A 17,708-nucleotide genomic window follows, 5' to 3' on the forward strand; every position below is an offset into this window, starting at 1 on the left:
ATGGTCTTTATTTCCACCAAGAAGCTGCAGAACTACCGGTAACTGCATCATTTTTATTTTATTCAATATAGGTTTTATTGGTTTCATGGAGGGGGGGAAACTTTTGCCTTATCTCAAAGCAATGTAAAATTAACTTTGACAATGAAACTTAATAAATCAATTTCGAGTTGAACTATATCATGTTTGTCTGTGATATTTTATAAGGTCTACAAACAGGGGAATGAGGGGAGGGTAAGGGGGGGGTAGGTATCTATGACACGGGAGAAAGAAAAAATAAAACAAAAAGGGGGGGGGGGGCGGGCTCCGGAATTGTTGTTTCTCTTTACGATTGTGGTTTAAACGTGTTACTCACATGTCCCTGTCTGTAACCACTTGGTAAATAGGGGTGAGCTCCGGGCATCTATCCATATCGCCCAGGTGTGATACAATTTATCATAGCCTGACGGCTCATCTGGAAGCCTCATTCTCTCCATACGCTCTATTTCGTGGATCATTGCTATTTTTAGTGGAGTGCATTTTTTATGCAGCACACAAGGGGGAGACAGCGGCCTACCAAAATCGAGTTGGCTGCTGCTGTGGCTTTCTTTTTTTAAAAAAAAGGTAGGTTCCGTTCTTCCATGGTGAGGAATAGGCAGGGAGGTTCGGTTTTTGCCAGCTGGGGAATGCTTATAGGCAAGGCCTTATCCCTGGTGGTGCATGTAACGTCAGACCACGTTTCAGCATTCAGTCAGTCAGTGGCTGACAAACGAGCTCCATGCAAGTTTACATTAAACAGACACATTTCTTTCTTTACTGTATTGACTGCGGTCTGTAATCGAGCGGTTGAACTGTTTCTGTGTCCATGCATTGAATAAAGCAATACATCCTTGTAAAGTAGGCGTCCGTTCGTTGGAGTTCTTTGCTCCCCGAGTGTTGCTCCATCTCTAAACGTTGGCCTGGATCTTCATGGACGAATACTGCCCATCCCACGTGGAGCGTGTATCTCAGCCCGCGTGGAGTGCTGCAGTCCAATGAGGTATTCCGTGCTACATAGCAAGCCTTGGGCCTGTGTGATTGGGGGTCCGCTGCTGTCTGTCCACTCTGAAGCGCGCATCCGGGGCCGGCCGCTTTTCGACTACCAGCGACTGCAGGTCACACACACAGGCTGGTTGGAATGGCCTAGCATTATCCTGATCCGGAGGTGTAACTTGAAGCTGCGGGGCCCCAGTACAAAGTCTGGAACTGGGCCCCCAAACTATAAAGCGTCATTGATAGCATTGGTTTACAATGTGGGGAAGAGAGACTTTATGGGCCCCCTAGGGCTCCGGGCCCCCTGCACATACACCCATGACCCGAATACGTGGAGCATACAGACGCAGGCTGCCAGGATACGCTGTGCCTGCCCGATGTTTCCAACTTGGCTATTAGCGCAGCGGTAGGTACGAACTATAGAGTGCGGCTGCCATATGAACTGGTGTGTGTGTGTGTGTGTGTTTTGCTTCCAGTTGTACCTGTGCTGTGCACACTCTGGCAGACGCAGCTGCTCAGTGGATACAATGTTGCGAGCAGACGGGCTGAGTGTCAATCAAAGTGCTTGGGTGGTAGCAGCAGCCGCCGCCACAGCTGCGCTGCACCTCTTGCTCGTCGGTTTTGTTTTTCTGCTTTTGGAAACTGCTGTAGGAAAGGGGGTGCACCGGTCCTGGAGGTACTGCAATACCAGGTCAATGCGTGGAGTGGACAGAGCAAGCTCTTTTTCCAGCTCCCTGTTCTAAAAATCCATTTAATATATGGTCCCCAGATAGGGGACGTATCAGATATTAAACTGATAAGAACAGATACTACACTTGATCTTAGCCAAAAGGCCGAGAAGCGATAACCCGAAATGGGTTTCACCTGTAGCCCGGCCCGCCCAACTCCACTTCCAAGGCTTGAGGCAACACGCTCAGCCAGCACTCTGGGCGCACCCACAATGCACCCAGGCAGCTGGGAGAGCTATTAAAACTTTCCATAGCCCCGCCCCACGCCTTCTCAACCGCGCCCAGCCTCACACCCTCAGTCCTTCCTCTTGCACCGTGCTCACGCATCCTAGGCTTGCAGAGCCTGCTGCTGCTGCTACTGCAGGACTCGTCAGCTCCCTACAAAGGATGGTTAAGCCGGCGATGACACTAGAAGCAAGCACTAGTTTGTCTCTGAAGGTGCGTCGGTCGGTCGGTTGGAGGGATCTCTTCGGCCGGCCGCATTTCCAGTGGGGACGGATGGAAACTTTTAACCTAAAATAAGGGAAATTGGCTTCGGCCCCATAGGGCTTTATTGCCTTCCCCTGGGCCAGCATTAGTAGACCCTAGTAAGGAGAATATTAGAGCGGCATGGTCATCCGAAGAACTTAAAAACATACAGCAGGCCTTTTTTGCCCGCCCGCCATACATACATACATACATAACTACAGATTTTATATTTTTTTTTACATATATACATTATATATACACACACACACACACACACACACACACACACACACACACACACACACACACACACACACACAATCTTAAATCTATCTTTAATCTATATCTACAAAATCTGTAATTTAGAAATAATCCATATCTATATTCTACATAATTAATAATAGATAGATAGATAGATAGATAGATAGATAGATAGATAGACTCACTCACATACATGCATACATACATACATACTGTATGCAATTGAGCCAGGTGTTTGGAAGGCTGACGATGTCACTCCTTTGTGATGTCATCAATTTAGAAGCATTAATACCGGGCTTGGCAGCCATTTCAGTCAGTCTCTGCTGCAGCTGGGAGACGGGAGATGGTCTTTATTTCCACCAAGAAGCTGCAGAACTACCGGTAACTGCATCATTTTTATTTTATTCAATATAGGTTTTATTGGTTTCATGGAGGGGGGGAAACTTTTGCCTTATCTCAAAGCAATGTAAAATTAACTTTGACAATGAAACTTAATAAATCAATTTCGAGTTGAACTATATCATGTTTGTCTGTGATATTTTATAAGGTCTACAAACAGGGGAATGAGGGGAGGGTAAGGGGGGGGTAGGTATCTATGACACGGGAGAAAGAAAAAATAAAACAAAAAGGGGGGGGGGGGCGGGCTCCGGAATTGTTGTTTCTCTTTACGATTGTGGTTTAAACGTGTTACTCACATGTCCCTGTCTGTAACCACTTGGTAAATAGGGGTGAGCTCCGGGCATCTATCCATATCGCCCAGGTGTGATACAATTTATCATAGCCTGACGGCTCATCTGGAAGCCTCATTCTCTCCATACGCTCTATTTCGTGGATCATTGCTATTTTTAGTGGAGTGCATTTTTTATGCAGCACACAAGGGGGAGACAGCGGCCTACCAAAATCGAGTTGGCTGCTGCTGTGGCTTTCTTTTTTTAAAAAAAAGGTAGGTTCCGTTCTTCCATGGTGAGGAATAGGCAGGGAGGTTCGGTTTTTGCCAGCTGGGGAATGCTTATAGGCAAGGCCTTATCCCTGGTGGTGCATGTAACGTCAGACCACGTTTCAGCATTCAGTCAGTCAGTGGCTGACAAACGAGCTCCATGCAAGTTTACATTAAACAGACACATTTCTTTCTTTACTGTATTGACTGCGGTCTGTAATCGAGCGGTTGAACTGTTTCTGTGTCCATGCATTGAATAAAGCAATACATCCTTGTAAAGTAGGCGTCCGTTCGTTGGAGTTCTTTGCTCCCCGAGTGTTGCTCCATCTCTAAACGTTGGCCTGGATCTTCATGGACGAATACTGCCCATCCCACGTGGAGCGTGTATCTCAGCCCGCGTGGAGTGCTGCAGTCCAATGAGGTATTCCGTGCTACATAGCAAGCCTTGGGCCTGTGTGATTGGGGGTCCGCTGCTGTCTGTCCACTCTGAAGCGCGCATCCGGGGCCGGCCGCTTTTCGACTACCAGCGACTGCAGGTCACACACACAGGCTGGTTGGAATGGCCTAGCATTATCCTGATCCGGAGGTGTAACTTGAAGCTGCGGGGCCCCAGTACAAAGTCTGGAACTGGGCCCCCAAACTATAAAGCGTCATTGATAGCATTGGTTTACAATGTGGGGAAGAGAGACTTTATGGGCCCCCTAGGGCTCCGGGCCCCCTGCACATACACCCATGACCCGAATACGTGGAGCATACAGACGCAGGCTGCCAGGATACGCTGTGCCTGCCCGATGTTTCCAACTTGGCTATTAGCGCAGCGGTAGGTACGAACTATAGAGTGCGGCTGCCATATGAACTGGTGTGTGTGTGTGTGTGTGTTTTGCTTCCAGTTGTACCTGTGCTGTGCACACTCTGGCAGACGCAGCTGCTCAGTGGATACAATGTTGCGAGCAGACGGGCTGAGTGTCAATCAAAGTGCTTGGGTGGTAGCAGCAGCCGCCGCCACAGCTGCGCTGCACCTCTTGCTCGTCGGTTTTGTTTTTCTGCTTTTGGAAACTGCTGTAGGAAAGGGGGTGCACCGGTCCTGGAGGTACTGCAATACCAGGTCAATGCGTGGAGTGGACAGAGCAAGCTCTTTTTCCAGCTCCCTGTTCTAAAAATCCATTTAATATATGGTCCCCAGATAGGGGACGTATCAGATATTAAACTGATAAGAACAGATACTACACTTGATCTTAGCCAAAAGGCCGAGAAGCGATAACCCGAAATGGGTTTCACCTGTAGCCCGGCCCGCCCAACTCCACTTCCAAGGCTTGAGGCAACACGCTCAGCCAGCACTCTGGGCGCACCCACAATGCACCCAGGCAGCTGGGAGAGCTATTAAAACTTTCCATAGCCCCGCCCCACGCCTTCTCAACCGCGCCCAGCCTCACACCCTCAGTCCTTCCTCTTGCACCGTGCTCACGCATCCTAGGCTTGCAGAGCCTGCTGCTGCTGCTACTGCAGGACTCGTCAGCTCCCTACAAAGGATGGTTAAGCCGGCGATGACACTAGAAGCAAGCACTAGTTTGTCTCTGAAGGTGCGTCGGTCGGTCGGTTGGAGGGATCTCTTCGGCCGGCCGCATTTCCAGTGGGGACGGATGGAAACTTTTAACCTAAAATAAGGGAAATTGGCTTCGGCCCCATAGGGCTTTATTGCCTTCCCCTGGGCCAGCATTAGTAGACCCTAGTAAGGAGAATATTAGAGCGGCATGGTCATCCGAAGAACTTAAAAACATACAGCAGGCCTTTTTTGCCCGCCCGCCATACATACATACATACATAACTACAGATTTTATATTTTTTTTTACATATATACATTATATATACACACACACACACACACACACACACACACACACACACACACACACACACACACACACAATCTTAAATCTATCTTTAATCTATATCTACAAAATCTGTAATTTAGAAATAATCCATATCTATATTCTACATAATTAATAAAGATAGATAGATAGATAGATAGATAGATAGATAGATAGACTCACTCACATACATGCATACATACATACATACTGTATGCAATTGAGCCAGGTGTTTGGAAGGCTGACGATGTCACTCCTTTGTGATGTCATCAATTTAGAAGCATTAATACCGGGCTTGGCAGCCATTTCAGTCAGTCTCTGCTGCAGCTGGGAGACGGGAGATGGTCTTTATTTCCACCAAGAAGCTGCAGAACTACCGGTAACTGCATCATTTTTATTTTATTCAATATAGGTTTTATTGGTTTCATGGAGGGGGGGAAACTTTTGCCTTATCTCAAAGCAATGTAAAATTAACTTTGACAATGAAACTTAATAAATCAATTTCGAGTTGAACTATATCATGTTTGTCTGTGATATTTTATAAGGTCTACAAACAGGGGAATGAGGGGAGGGTAAGGGGGGGGTAGGTATCTATGACACGGGAGAAAGAAAAAATAAAACAAAAAGGGGGGGGGGGGCGGGCTCCGGAATTGTTGTTTCTCTTTACGATTGTGGTTTAAACGTGTTACTCACATGTCCCTGTCTGTAACCACTTGGTAAATAGGGGTGAGCTCCGGGCATCTATCCATATCGCCCAGGTGTGATACAATTTATCATAGCCTGACGGCTCATCTGGAAGCCTCATTCTCTCCATACGCTCTATTTCGTGGATCATTGCTATTTTTAGTGGAGTGCATTTTTTATGCAGCACACAAGGGGGAGACAGCGGCCTACCAAAATCGAGTTGGCTGCTGCTGTGGCTTTCTTTTTTTAAAAAAAAGGTAGGTTCCGTTCTTCCATGGTGAGGAATAGGCAGGGAGGTTCGGTTTTTGCCAGCTGGGGAATGCTTATAGGCAAGGCCTTATCCCTGGTGGTGCATGTAACGTCAGACCACGTTTCAGCATTCAGTCAGTCAGTGGCTGACAAACGAGCTCCATGCAAGTTTACATTAAACAGACACATTTCTTTCTTTACTGTATTGACTGCGGTCTGTAATCGAGCGGTTGAACTGTTTCTGTGTCCATGCATTGAATAAAGCAATACATCCTTGTAAAGTAGGCGTCCGTTCGTTGGAGTTCTTTGCTCCCCGAGTGTTGCTCCATCTCTAAACGTTGGCCTGGATCTTCATGGACGAATACTGCCCATCCCACGTGGAGCGTGTATCTCAGCCCGCGTGGAGTGCTGCAGTCCAATGAGGTATTCCGTGCTACATAGCAAGCCTTGGGCCTGTGTGATTGGGGGTCCGCTGCTGTCTGTCCACTCTGAAGCGCGCATCCGGGGCCGGCCGCTTTTCGACTACCAGCGACTGCAGGTCACACACACAGGCTGGTTGGAATGGCCTAGCATTATCCTGATCCGGAGGTGTAACTTGAAGCTGCGGGGCCCCAGTACAAAGTCTGGAACTGGGCCCCCAAACTATAAAGCGTCATTGATAGCATTGGTTTACAATGTGGGGAAGAGAGACTTTATGGGCCCCCTAGGGCTCCGGGCCCCCTGCACATACACCCATGACCCGAATACGTGGAGCATACAGACGCAGGCTGCCAGGATACGCTGTGCCTGCCCGATGTTTCCAACTTGGCTATTAGCGCAGCGGTAGGTACGAACTATAGAGTGCGGCTGCCATATGAACTGGTGTGTGTGTGTGTGTGTGTTTTGCTTCCAGTTGTACCTGTGCTGTGCACACTCTGGCAGACGCAGCTGCTCAGTGGATACAATGTTGCGAGCAGACGGGCTGAGTGTCAATCAAAGTGCTTGGGTGGTAGCAGCAGCCGCCGCCACAGCTGCGCTGCACCTCTTGCTCGTCGGTTTTGTTTTTCTGCTTTTGGAAACTGCTGTAGGAAAGGGGGTGCACCGGTCCTGGAGGTACTGCAATACCAGGTCAATGCGTGGAGTGGACAGAGCAAGCTCTTTTTCCAGCTCCCTGTTCTAAAAATCCATTTAATATATGGTCCCCAGATAGGGGACGTATCAGATATTAAACTGATAAGAACAGATACTACACTTGATCTTAGCCAAAAGGCCGAGAAGCGATAACCCGAAATGGGTTTCACCTGTAGCCCGGCCCGCCCAACTCCACTTCCAAGGCTTGAGGCAACACGCTCAGCCAGCACTCTGGGCGCACCCACAATGCACCCAGGCAGCTGGGAGAGCTATTAAAACTTTCCATAGCCCCGCCCCACGCCTTCTCAACCGCGCCCAGCCTCACACCCTCAGTCCTTCCTCTTGCACCGTGCTCACGCATCCTAGGCTTGCAGAGCCTGCTGCTGCTGCTACTGCAGGACTCGTCAGCTCCCTACAAAGGATGGTTAAGCCGGCGATGACACTAGAAGCAAGCACTAGTTTGTCTCTGAAGGTGCGTCGGTCGGTCGGTTGGAGGGATCTCTTCGGCCGGCCGCATTTCCAGTGGGGACGGATGGAAACTTTTAACCTAAAATAAGGGAAATTGGCTTCGGCCCCATAGGGCTTTATTGCCTTCCCCTGGGCCAGCATTAGTAGACCCTAGTAAGGAGAATATTAGAGCGGCATGGTCATCCGAAGAACTTAAAAACATACAGCAGGCCTTTTTTGCCCGCCCGCCATACATACATACATACATAACTACAGATTTTATATTTTTTTTTACATATATACATTATATATACACACACACACACACACACACACACACACACACACACACACACACACACACACACACACAATCTTAAATCTATCTTTAATCTATATCTACAAAATCTGTAATTTAGAAATAATCCATATCTATATTCTACATAATTAATAAAGATAGATAGATAGATAGATAGATAGATAGATAGATAGACTCACTCACATACATGCATACATACATACATACTGTATGCAATTGAGCCAGGTGTTTGGAAGGCTGACGATGTCACTCCTTTGTGATGTCATCAATTTAGAAGCATTAATACCGGGCTTGGCAGCCATTTCAGTCAGTCTCTGCTGCAGCTGGGAGACGGGAGATGGTCTTTATTTCCACCAAGAAGCTGCAGAACTACCGGTAACTGCATCATTTTTATTTTATTCAATATAGGTTTTATTGGTTTCATGGAGGGGGGGAAACTTTTGCCTTATCTCAAAGCAATGTAAAATTAACTTTGACAATGAAACTTAATAAATCAATTTCGAGTTGAACTATATCATGTTTGTCTGTGATATTTTATAAGGTCTACAAACAGGGGAATGAGGGGAGGGTAAGGGGGGGGTAGGTATCTATGACACGGGAGAAAGAAAAAATAAAACAAAAAGGGGGGGGGGGGCGGGCTCCGGAATTGTTGTTTCTCTTTACGATTGTGGTTTAAACGTGTTACTCACATGTCCCTGTCTGTAACCACTTGGTAAATAGGGGTGAGCTCCGGGCATCTATCCATATCGCCCAGGTGTGATACAATTTATCATAGCCTGACGGCTCATCTGGAAGCCTCATTCTCTCCATACGCTCTATTTCGTGGATCATTGCTATTTTTAGTGGAGTGCATTTTTTATGCAGCACACAAGGGGGAGACAGCGGCCTACCAAAATCGAGTTGGCTGCTGCTGTGGCTTTCTTTTTTTAAAAAAAAGGTAGGTTCCGTTCTTCCATGGTGAGGAATAGGCAGGGAGGTTCGGTTTTTGCCAGCTGGGGAATGCTTATAGGCAAGGCCTTATCCCTGGTGGTGCATGTAACGTCAGACCACGTTTCAGCATTCAGTCAGTCAGTGGCTGACAAACGAGCTCCATGCAAGTTTACATTAAACAGACACATTTCTTTCTTTACTGTATTGACTGCGGTCTGTAATCGAGCGGTTGAACTGTTTCTGTGTCCATGCATTGAATAAAGCAATACATCCTTGTAAAGTAGGCGTCCGTTCGTTGGAGTTCTTTGCTCCCCGAGTGTTGCTCCATCTCTAAACGTTGGCCTGGATCTTCATGGACGAATACTGCCCATCCCACGTGGAGCGTGTATCTCAGCCCGCGTGGAGTGCTGCAGTCCAATGAGGTATTCCGTGCTACATAGCAAGCCTTGGGCCTGTGTGATTGGGGGTCCGCTGCTGTCTGTCCACTCTGAAGCGCGCATCCGGGGCCGGCCGCTTTTCGACTACCAGCGACTGCAGGTCACACACACAGGCTGGTTGGAATGGCCTAGCATTATCCTGATCCGGAGGTGTAACTTGAAGCTGCGGGGCCCCAGTACAAAGTCTGGAACTGGGCCCCCAAACTATAAAGCGTCATTGATAGCATTGGTTTACAATGTGGGGAAGAGAGACTTTATGGGCCCCCTAGGGCTCCGGGCCCCCTGCACATACACCCATGACCCGAATACGTGGAGCATACAGACGCAGGCTGCCAGGATATGCTGTGCCTGCCCGATGTTTCCAACTTGGCTATTAGCGCAGCGGTAGGTACGAACTATAGAGTGCGGCTGCCATATGAACTGGTGTGTGTGTGTGTGTGTGTTTTGCTTCCAGTTGTACCTGTGCTGTGCACACTCTGGCAGACGCAGCTGCTCAGTGGATACAATGTTGCGAGCAGACGGGCTGAGTGTCAATCAAAGTGCTTGGGTGGTAGCAGCAGCCGCCGCCACAGCTGCGCTGCACCTCTTGCTCGTCGGTTTTGTTTTTCTGCTTTTGGAAACTGCTGTAGGAAAGGGGGTGCACCGGTCCTGGAGGTACTGCAATACCAGGTCAATGCGTGGAGTGGACAGAGCAAGCTCTTTTTCCAGCTCCCTGTTCTAAAAATCCATTTAATATATGGTCCCCAGATAGGGGACGTATCAGATATTAAACTGATAAGAACAGATACTACACTTGATCTTAGCCAAAAGGCCGAGAAGCGATAACCCGAAATGGGTTTCACCTGTAGCCCGGCCCGCCCAACTCCACTTCCAAGGCTTGAGGCAACACGCTCAGCCAGCACTCTGGGCGCACCCACAATGCACCCAGGCAGCTGGGAGAGCTATTAAAACTTTCCATAGCCCCGCCCCACGCCTTCTCAACCGCGCCCAGCCTCACACCCTCAGTCCTTCCTCTTGCACCGTGCTCACGCATCCTAGGCTTGCAGAGCCTGCTGCTGCTGCTACTGCAGGACTCGTCAGCTCCCTACAAAGGATGGTTAAGCCGGCGATGACACTAGAAGCAAGCACTAGTTTGTCTCTGAAGGTGCGTCGGTCGGTCGGTTGGAGGGATCTCTTCGGCCGGCCGCATTTCCAGTGGGGACGGATGGAAACTTTTAACCTAAAATAAGGGAAATTGGCTTCGGCCCCATAGGGCTTTATTGCCTTCCCCTGGGCCAGCATTAGTAGACCCTAGTAAGGAGAATATTAGAGCGGCATGGTCATCCGAAGAACTTAAAAACATACAGCAGGCCTTTTTTGCCCGCCCGCCATACATACATACATACATAACTACAGATTTTATATTTTTTTTTACATATATACATTATATATACACACACACACACACACACACACACACACACACACACACACACACACACACACACACACAATCTTAAATCTATCTTTAATCTATATCTACAAAATCTGTAATTTAGAAATAATCCATATCTATATTCTACATAATTAATAAAGATAGATAGATAGATAGATAGATAGATAGATAGACTCAATAGATAGATAGATAGATAGATAGACTCACTCACATACATGCATACATACATACATACTGTATGCAATTGAGCCAGGTGTTTGGAAGGCTGACGATGTCACTCCTTTGTGATGTCATCAATTTAGAAGCATTAATACCGGGCTTGGCAGCCATTTCAGTCAGTCTCTGCTGCAGCTGGGAGACGGGAGATGGTCTTTATTTCCACCAAGAAGCTGCAGAACTACCGGTAACTGCATCATTTTTATTTTATTCAATATAGGTTTTATTGGTTTCATGGAGGGGGGGAAACTTTTGCCTTATCTCAAAGCAATGTAAAATTAACTTTGACAATGAAACTTAATAAATCAATTTCGAGTTGAACTATATCATGTTTGTCTGTGATATTTTATAAGGTCTACAAACAGGGGAATGAGGGGAGGGTAAGGGGGGGGTAGGTATCTATGACACGGGAGAAAGAAAAAATAAAACAAAAAGGGGGGGGGGGGCGGGCTCCGGAATTGTTGTTTCTCTTTACGATTGTGGTTTAAACGTGTTACTCACATGTCCCTGTCTGTAACCACTTGGTAAATAGGGGTGAGCTCCGGGCATCTATCCATATCGCCCAGGTGTGATACAATTTATCATAGCCTGACGGCTCATCTGGAAGCCTCATTCTCTCCATACGCTCTATTTCGTGGATCATTGCTATTTTTAGTGGAGTGCATTTTTTATGCAGCACACAAGGGGGAGACAGCGGCCTACCAAAATCGAGTTGGCTGCTGCTGTGGCTTTCTTTTTTTTAAAAAAAGGTAGGTTCCGTTCTTCCATGGTGAGGAATAGGCAGGGAGGTTCGGTTTTTGCCAGCTGGGGAATGCTTATAGGCAAGGCCTTATCCCTGGTGGTGCATGTAACGTCAGACCACGTTTCAGCATTCAGTCAGTCAGTGGCTGACAAACGAGCTCCATGCAAGTTTACATTAAACAGACACATTTCTTTCTTTACTGTATTGACTGCGGTCTGTAATCGAGCGGTTGAACTGTTTCTGTGTCCATGCATTGAATAAAGCAATACATCCTTGTAAAGTAGGCGTCCGTTCGTTGGAGTTCTTTGCTCCCCGAGTGTTGCTCCATCTCTAAACGTTGGCCTGGATCTTCATGGACGAATACTGCCCATCCCACGTGGAGCGTGTATCTCAGCCCGCGTGGAGTGCTGCAGTCCAATGAGGTATTCCGTGCTACATAGCAAGCCTTGGGCCTGTGTGATTGGGGGTCCGCTGCTGTCTGTCCACTCTGAAGCGCGCATCCGGGGCCGGCCGCTTTTCGACTACCAGCGACTGCAGGTCACACACACAGGCTGGTTGGAATGGCCTAGCATTATCCTGATCCGGAGGTGTAACTTGAAGCTGCGGGGCCCCAGTACAAAGTCTGGAACTGGGCCCCCAAACTATAAAGCGTCATTGATAGCATTGGTTTACAATGTGGGGAAGAGAGACTTTATGGGCCCCCTAGGGCTCCGGGCCCCCTGCACATACACCCATGACCCGAATACGTGGAGCATACAGACGCAGGCTGCCAGGATACGCTGTGCCTGCCCGATGTTTCCAACTTGGCTATTAGCGCAGCGGTAGGTACGAACTATAGAGTGCGGCTGCCATATGAACTGGTGTGTGTGTGTGTGTGTGTTTTGCTTCCAGTTGTACCTGTGCTGTGCACACTCTGGCAGACGCAGCTGCTCAGTGGATACAATGTTGCGAGCAGACGGGCTGAGTGTCAATCAAAGTGCTTGGGTGGTAGCAGCAGCCGCCGCCACAGCTGCGCTGCACCTCTTGCTCGTCGGTTTTGTTTTTCTGCTTTTGGAAACTGCTGTAGGAAAGGGGGTGCACCGGTCCTGGAGGTACTGCAATACCAGGTCAATGCGTGGAGTGGACAGAGCAAGCTCTTTTTCCAGCTCCCTGTTCTAAAAATCCATTTAATATATGGTCCCCAGATAGGGGACGTATCAGATATTAAACTGATAAGAACAGATACTACACTTGATCTTAGCCAAAAGGCCGAGAAGCGATAACCCGAAATGGGTTTCACCTGTAGCCCGGCCCGCCCAACTCCACTTCCAAGGCTTGAGGCAACACGCTCAGCCAGCACTCTGGGCGCACCCACAATGCACCCAGGCAGCTGGGAGAGCTATTAAAACTTTCCATAGCCCCGCCCCACGCCTTCTCAACCGCGCCCAGCCTCACACCCTCAGTCCTTCCTCTTGCACCGTGCTCACGCATCCTAGGCTTGCAGAGCCTGCTGCTGCTGCTACTGCAGGACTCGTCAGCTCCCTACAAAGGATGGTTAAGCCGGCGATGACACTAGAAGCAAGCACTAGTTTGTCTCTGAAGGTGCGTCGGTCGGTCGGTTGGAGGGATCTCTTCGGCCGGCCGCATTTCCAGTGGGGACGGATGGAAACTTTTAACCTAAAATAAGGGAAATTGGCTTCGGCCCCATAGGGCTTTATTGCCTTCCCCTGGGCCAGCATTAGTAGACCCTAGTAAGGAGAATATTAGAGCGGCATGGTCATCCGAAGAACTTAAAAACATACAGCAGGCCTTTTTTGCCCGCCCGCCATACATACATACATACATAACTACAGATTTTATATTTTTTTTTACATATATACATTATATATACACACACACACACACACACACACACACACACACACACACACACACACACACACACACACACAATCTTAAATCTATCTTTAATCTATATCTACAAAATCTGTAATTTAGAAATAATCCATATCTATATTCTACATAATTAATAATAGATAGATAGATAGATAGATAGATAGATAGATAGATAGATAGATAGACTCACTCACATACATGCATACATACATACATACTGTATGCAATTGAGCCAGGTGTTTGGAAGGCTGACGATGTCACTCCTTTGTGATGTCATCAATTTAGAAGCATTAATACCGGGCTTGGCAGCCATTTCAGTCAGTCTCTGCTGCAGCTGGGAGACGGGAGATGGTCTTTATTTCCACCAAGAAGCTGCAGAACTACCGGTAACTGCATCATTTTTATTTTATTCAATATAGGTTTTATTGGTTTCATGGAGGGGGGGAAACTTTTGCCTTATCTCAAAGCAATGTAAAATTAACTTTGACAATGAAACTTAATAAATCAATTTCGAGTTGAACTATATCATGTTTGTCTGTGATATTTTATAAGGTCTACAAACAGGGGAATGAGGGGAGGGTAAGGGGGGGGTAGGTATCTATGACACGGGAGAAAGAAAAAATAAAACAAAAAGGGGGGGGGGGGCGGGCTCCGGAATTGTTGTTTCTCTTTACGATTGTGGTTTAAACGTGTTACTCACATGTCCCTGTCTGTAACCACTTGGTAAATAGGGGTGAGCTCCGGGCATCTATCCATATCGCCCAGGTGTGATACAATTTATCATAGCCTGACGGCTCATCTGGAAGCCTCATTCTCTCCATACGCTCTATTTCGTGGATCATTGCTATTTTTAGTGGAGTGCATTTTTTATGCAGCACACAAGGGGGAGACAGCGGCCTACCAAAATCGAGTTGGCTGCTGCTGTGGCTTTCTTTTTTTAAAAAAAAGGTAGGTTCCGTTCTTCCATGGTGAGGAATAGGCAGGGAGGTTCGGTTTTTGCCAGCTGGGGAATGCTTATAGGCAAGGCCTTATCCCTGGTGGTGCATGTAACGTCAGACCACGTTTCAGCATTCAGTCAGTCAGTGGCTGACAAACGAGCTCCATGCAAGTTTACATTAAACAGACACATTTCTTTCTTTACTGTATTGACTGCGGTCTGTAATCGAGCGGTTGAACTGTTTCTGTGTCCATGCATTGAATAAAGCAATACATCCTTGTAAAGTAGGCGTCCGTTCGTTGGAGTTCTTTGCTCCCCGAGTGTTGCTCCATCTCTAAACGTTGGCCTGGATCTTCATGGACGAATACTGCCCATCCCACGTGGAGCGTGTATCTCAGCCCGCGTGGAGTGCTGCAGTCCAATGAGGTATTCCGTGCTACATAGCAAGCCTTGGGCCTGTGTGATTGGGGGTCCGCTGCTGTCTGTCCACTCTGAAGCGCGCATCCGGGGCCGGCCGCTTTTCGACTACCAGCGACTGCAGGTCACACACACAGGCTGGTTGGAATGGCCTAGCATTATCCTGATCCGGAGGTGTAACTTGAAGCTGCGGGGCCCCAGTACAAAGTCTGGAACTGGGCCCCCAAACTATAAAGCGTCATTGATAGCATTGGTTTACAATGTGGGGAAGAGAGACTTTATGGGCCCCCTAGGGCTCCGGGCCCCCTGCACATACACCCATGACCCGAATACGTGGAGCATACAGACGCAGGCTGCCAGGATACGCTGTGCCTGCCCGATGTTTCCAACTTGGCTATTAGCGCAGCGGTAGGTACGAACTATAGAGTGCGGCTGCCATATGAACTGGTGTGTGTGTGTGTGTGTGTTTTGCTTCCAGTTGTACCTGTGCTGTGCACACTCTGGCAGACGCAGCTGCTCAGTGGATACAATGTTGCGAGCAGACGGGCTGAGTGTCAATCAAAGTGCTTGGGTGGTAGCAGCAGCCGCCGCCACAGCTGCGCTGCACCTCTTGCTCGTCGGTTTTGTTTTTCTGCTTTTGGAAACTGCTGTAGGAAAGGGGGTGCACCGGTCCTGGAGGTACTGCAATACCAGGTCAATGCGTGGAGTGGACAGAGCAAGCTCTTTTTCCAGCTCCCTGTTCTAAAAATCCATTTATTTCCAGCTCCCTGTTCTAAAAATCCATTTAATATATGGTCCCCAGATAGGGGACGTATCAGATATTAAACTGATAAGAACAGATACTACACTTGATCTTAGCCAAAAGGCCGAGAAGCGATAACCCGAAATGGGTTTCACCTGTAGCCCGGCCCGCCCAACTCCACTTCCAAGGCTTGAGGCAACACGCTCAGCCAGCACTCTGGGCGCACCCACAATGCACCCAGGCAGCTGGGAGAGCTATTAAAACTTTCCATAGCCCCGCCCCACGCCTTCTCAACCGCGCCCAGCCTCACACCCTCAGTCCTTCCTCTTGCACCGTGCTCACGCATCCTAGGCTTGCAGAGCCTGCTGCTGCTGCTACTGCAGGACTCGTCAGCTCCCTACAAAGGATGGTTAAGCCGGCGATGACACTAGAAGCAAGCACTAGTTTGTCTCTGAAGGTGCGTCGGTCGGTCGGTTGGAGGGATCTCTTCGGCCGGCCGCATTTCCAGTGGGGACGGATGGAAACTTTTAACCTAAAATAAGGGAAATTGGCTTCGGCCCCATAGGGCTTTATTGCCTTCCCCTGGGCCAGCATTAGTAGACCCTAGTAAGGAGAATATTAGAGCGGCATGGTCATCCGAAGAACTTAAAAACATACAGCAGGCCTTTTTTGCCCGCCCGCCATACATACATACATACATAACTACAGATTTTATATTTTTTTTTACATATATACATTATATATACACACACACACACACACACACACACACACACACACACACACACACACACACACACACACACACACACAATCTTAAATCTATCTTTAATCTATATCTACAAAATCTGTAATTTAGAAATAATCCATATCTATATTCTACATAATTAATAGATAGATAGATAGATAGATAGATAGATAGATAGATAGATAGATAGATAGACTCACTCACATACATGCATACATACATACATACTGTATGCAATTGAGCCAGGTGTTTGGAAGGCTGACGATGTCACTCCTTTGTGATGTCATCAATTTAGAAGCATTAATACCGGGCTTGGCAGCCATTTCAGTCAGTCTCTGCTGCAGCTGGGAGACGGGAGATGGTCTTTATTTCCACCAAGAAGCTGCAGAACTACCGGTAACTGCATCATTTTTATTTTATTCAATATAGGTTTTATTGGTTTCATGGAGGGGGGGAAACTTTTGCCTTATCTCAAAGCAATGTAAAATTAACTTTGACAATGAAACTTAATAAATCAATTTCGAGTTGAACTATATCATGTTTGTCTGTGATATTTTATAAGGTCTACAAACAGGGGAATGAGGGGAGGGTAAGGGGGGGGTAGGTATCTATGACACGGGAGAAAGAAAAAATAAAACAAAAAGGGGGGGGGGGGCGGGCTCCGGAATTGTTGTTTCTCTTTACGATTGTGGTTTAAACGTGTTACTCACATGTCCCTGTCTGTAACCACTTGGTAAATAGGGGTGAGCTCCGGGCATCTATCCATATCGCCCAGGTGTGATACAATTTATCATAGCCTGACGGCTCATCTGGAAGCCTCATTCTCTCCATACGCTCTATTTCGTGGATCATTGCTATTTTTAGTGGAGTGCATTTTTTATGCAGCACACAAGGGGGAGACAGCGGCCTACCAAAATCGAGTTGGCTGCTGCTGTGGCTTTCTTTTTTTTAAAAAAAGGTAGGTTCCGTTCTTCCATGGTGAGGAATAGGCAGGGAGGTTCGGTTTTTGCCAGCTGGGGAATGCTTATAGGCAAGGCCTTATCCCTGGTGGTGCATGTAACGTCAGACCACGTTTCAGCATTCAGTCAGTCAGTGGCTGACAAACGAGCTCCATGCAAGTTTACATTAAACAGACACATTTCTTTCTTTA

The 17,708-nt window shown here is 47.7% G+C and overlaps 5 non-coding genes and 1 pseudogene across 5 annotated transcripts; all 6 read right to left on the minus strand.

Annotated features, from left to right (window-relative positions):
* Window positions 1-1,662: 1,662 nt before the first annotated feature.
* LOC136594256 (U2 spliceosomal RNA) lies at window positions 1,663-1,853 on the minus strand. The gene has a single exon (XR_010788538.1). It is a non-coding gene; the product is annotated as a U2 spliceosomal RNA (small nuclear RNA).
* Window positions 1,854-4,470: 2,617 nt separating this feature from the next.
* Window positions 4,471-4,661, minus strand: LOC136594257 (U2 spliceosomal RNA). Its single transcript, XR_010788539.1, has one exon. It is a non-coding gene; the product is annotated as a U2 spliceosomal RNA (small nuclear RNA).
* Window positions 4,662-7,273: 2,612 nt separating this feature from the next.
* On the minus strand, window positions 7,274-7,464 carry LOC136594258 (U2 spliceosomal RNA). The gene has a single exon (XR_010788540.1). It is a non-coding gene; the product is annotated as a U2 spliceosomal RNA (small nuclear RNA).
* Window positions 7,465-10,078: 2,614 nt separating this feature from the next.
* On the minus strand, window positions 10,079-10,269 carry LOC136594259 (U2 spliceosomal RNA). The gene has a single exon (XR_010788541.1). It is a non-coding gene; the product is annotated as a U2 spliceosomal RNA (small nuclear RNA).
* A 2,639-nt stretch (window positions 10,270-12,908) lies between these two features.
* LOC136594260 (U2 spliceosomal RNA) lies at window positions 12,909-13,099 on the minus strand. The gene has a single exon (XR_010788542.1). It is a non-coding gene; the product is annotated as a U2 spliceosomal RNA (small nuclear RNA).
* A 2,625-nt stretch (window positions 13,100-15,724) lies between these two features.
* LOC136594277 (U2 spliceosomal RNA) lies at window positions 15,725-15,946 on the minus strand (annotated as a pseudogene).
* Between the last annotated feature and the right edge of the window lie 1,762 nt (window positions 15,947-17,708).

The sequence above is a fragment of the Eleutherodactylus coqui genome, unplaced genomic scaffold (genome assembly GCF_035609145.1).
Source record: "Eleutherodactylus coqui strain aEleCoq1 unplaced genomic scaffold, aEleCoq1.hap1 HAP1_SCAFFOLD_139, whole genome shotgun sequence".
In the NCBI taxonomy this organism is placed as follows: Eukaryota; Metazoa; Chordata; class Amphibia; order Anura; family Eleutherodactylidae; genus Eleutherodactylus; species Eleutherodactylus coqui.